Here is a 2946-nt window from a genome sequence, read left to right on the forward strand (position 1 = left end):
ATCTTGGGTAATCCTTGCCACTGGACCAAGACCTGGTTCTGTCAAGCCCGTGTGGTGGCTGGTGTGCAATGGCCACCACACGTTAAAAAAATCCATGCACAGGCATCTTCCACCCTTCAACATGTAGTTCGGAATCTGGAATATTAGGTCCTTCATTGAAACACCTGTGAACTCATCTCTTTTTGTCATGGAAGCAAGTCATCCGCCTATGATGATGACCCTGTTTCAGCTATTTTCACCATCACAATGGATGCGGCAGCCTCTTAAGTGAAATTCCGTACTTTGGCTCTTTTTTCCCAGTGGCCTGGAAGTTGGTCATAATGCAGGCAGAAGTGCAATGGAGAGCAGAAGTTTGCACACTAGAGGGGTGGAAGTGGGGGGCAGGTGGACTGTCTGCCACTGTCACCAATCAGTGTAGTGCTGATGATGTCATCACGCTTGCGTGTCACCACATCTCTCCCCTTCACTTAAAGAGGAAGGCCACTGCAAACTCTGCATTTATTTTAGTTAGGAGCTGGATCAGGGGCATGCCCCGTCCACTCCATGCACCGACCTGGTATTGCAATATTTCCAGGAACGGTGCAACTTCGCCTCTCGGCTTTTTGGCCTAAGATCAAACACATTGGCGCAAAGTGATCTTTGGCATTAGAGTTGATCTGGAACGAAATTGGATAAAAAATAAAAAAATAAAAATGTATTTTAGTTAGGTTCACTGGGCCACCAGGGAGGGCACCCAAGAGGGGTGCCAGGCTGCCTGTTGGTGACCTGGCTGAACCCAGGGCCATAATTGTCGGCTCGACCTGGCAGTTTGCCGACAAAAAAAATAAGATGGCAGCTGTGGTAGTGTGCTTTCCCTTTAATTGCGGTGGCACCGCCATTTTACAAAATGTGCACCGGCAGAAAAAGCTGTTGGTGGAACTGAGGGGTGACAGCGACATTTTCTCCACAGAATTTCACGTTTGGGGGGAATATCGGCAGCAGCGGAGCAGTAGTGGGGGGAGCGGGTCACCGCTGGGATACCGCAGAAGGGCAATTTTCAAAATGGCGGCCATTCCACTCCGCAGCGTGACCGCCAATTTCTGGCGGTAACAGGCCTTAAGGAAAGGGACAACTTCAGCTCCCCTAGCTTTTGTACTCCAACCCCCTTGCAATAAAGGCCAACATGCCATTCGCCTTCCTAATTGCTTGTTGTGCCTGCATGCTAACTCTCTGTGTTTCCTGTACAAGGACACCCAAATCTCTCTGAACACCAACATTTAATAATTTGACACCATTTAAAACCTATTCTGTTTTTCTATTCTTCCTACCAAAGTGACTAACCTCACATTTCCCCACATTATACTCCATCTGCCATCTTATTGCCCATTCATTTAACCTGTTTATATATCCTTTTGCAGGCTCTTTGTGTCTTTCACACAGCTTACTTTCCCACCTAGCTTTGTATCATCAGCAAACTTGGATACATTACACTCGATCCCTTCATCTAAGTCATTAATATAAATTGTAAATGGCTGAGGCCCAAATACTGATCCTTATGGCACCCCACTAGTTACAGCCTGCTAACCTGAAAATGACCTGTTTATCCCTACTCTCTATCCTTTAACCAATCCTCTGCCCTTACTAATATATTACCCCCAACCCCATGAGCCCTTATAATGTATATAGCAGTACAACAATTAGTTTGCGTACCCAACATTTGTCAATAATGACAATAACTTGCATTTATATAGCGCCTTTTGGCAGTAAAATGTCCCAAAATATTTCACAAGAGAATAATCAGCAATAAATTAACACCAAGCCAAAGAAGAAGACATTAGGGCAGGTTACCATGAGCTTGTTTAGTATAATAGTACAATAATATCTGTGTGTACACTACAGTGGTTCACCCCTATTTACAGAGGTCAGCAAGTACAACAGCATGAAAACTCCTTGAAAAAGTGTAACATCCCCACCGACTCTTGGGAATCCCAGGCTCAAGACCGCTCAAAGTGGAAGAGAAGCATCTGGGAAGGCACCGAACACTTCGAGTCTCTTCGCCAGGAGCACGTGGAAGCCAAGTACAAACAGCGGAAGGAGCATACATCAAATTAAGCACCCGGTCCACCCATCCCTCCAATCACTGTCTGCCCCAGCTGTGACAGAGACTGTAGATCCCACATTGGGCTCAATAGTCACCTTAGACCTCATTTTAGTGTGGAAGCAAGTCATCCTCGACTCCGGGGGACTGCCTAAGAAGGTGAAGAAGATAATAACCAGCCCATCTACAGTATAATGGGTAGTATATTTAGCACTGCTTTCATCATTGTGTATACAATATCAGGAGCAGTGTGTGTTACAATATACTAGTTAACTGGTGATGCAATGGTTATGTGTTATAGAAGGATTACCTATCCTTATTTGTATTTTTCTATTTTTATTAACACTATTATTATTCCTCTGAATTTTCTTCTCTTGTTCCTCATAAGTTCCAAGTAAAGCATCCTATAAAATTTCAGGAAAATAATCTAGTTTGTAACCTAGAGAATGTGCACGTCTCAGAAACATAAGGGTGTTTTTTTTATGAATTTATCTTTCCAGCGTAGAGCTTTGAGTCCCAGAACCACAGCGGGCATCACTGGATGTTCCTTCAGATAGAGAATCCGGTGTTGTCTACTGACTTTCATGCCTGAATTCATCATTTGTACTCCTAGTGCTTAAACCTCCCAAACCCATGAACTCCACCAACTAGAAGGACAAGGGCAACAGGTGTATGGGAATACCATCCTTTCCAAGTTTCCCTCTAAGCCACACCAATTTGGACATACATAGCCATTCCTTCATCGGCACTGGGTCAAAATCCCAGAGCTCCCTACCTAACAGCACTGTGGGAGTACCTTTACCACACGGACTGTTGTGGTAAAGAAGGCAGCTCACCATCACCTTCTCAAGGCAACTAGGGATGGGTAA

The 2946-nt window shown here is 44.7% G+C and overlaps 1 pseudogene; it reads left to right on the forward strand.

Moving 5' to 3' along the window:
* Positions 1-450: 450 nt before the first annotated feature.
* LOC139270033 (U2 spliceosomal RNA) lies at positions 451-590 on the forward strand (annotated as a pseudogene).
* Positions 591-2946: the final 2356 nt, after the last annotated feature.

Source organism: Pristiophorus japonicus, chromosome 8 (assembly GCF_044704955.1).
Source record: "Pristiophorus japonicus isolate sPriJap1 chromosome 8, sPriJap1.hap1, whole genome shotgun sequence".
NCBI classification, from domain to species: Eukaryota; Metazoa; Chordata; class Chondrichthyes; family Pristiophoridae; genus Pristiophorus; species Pristiophorus japonicus.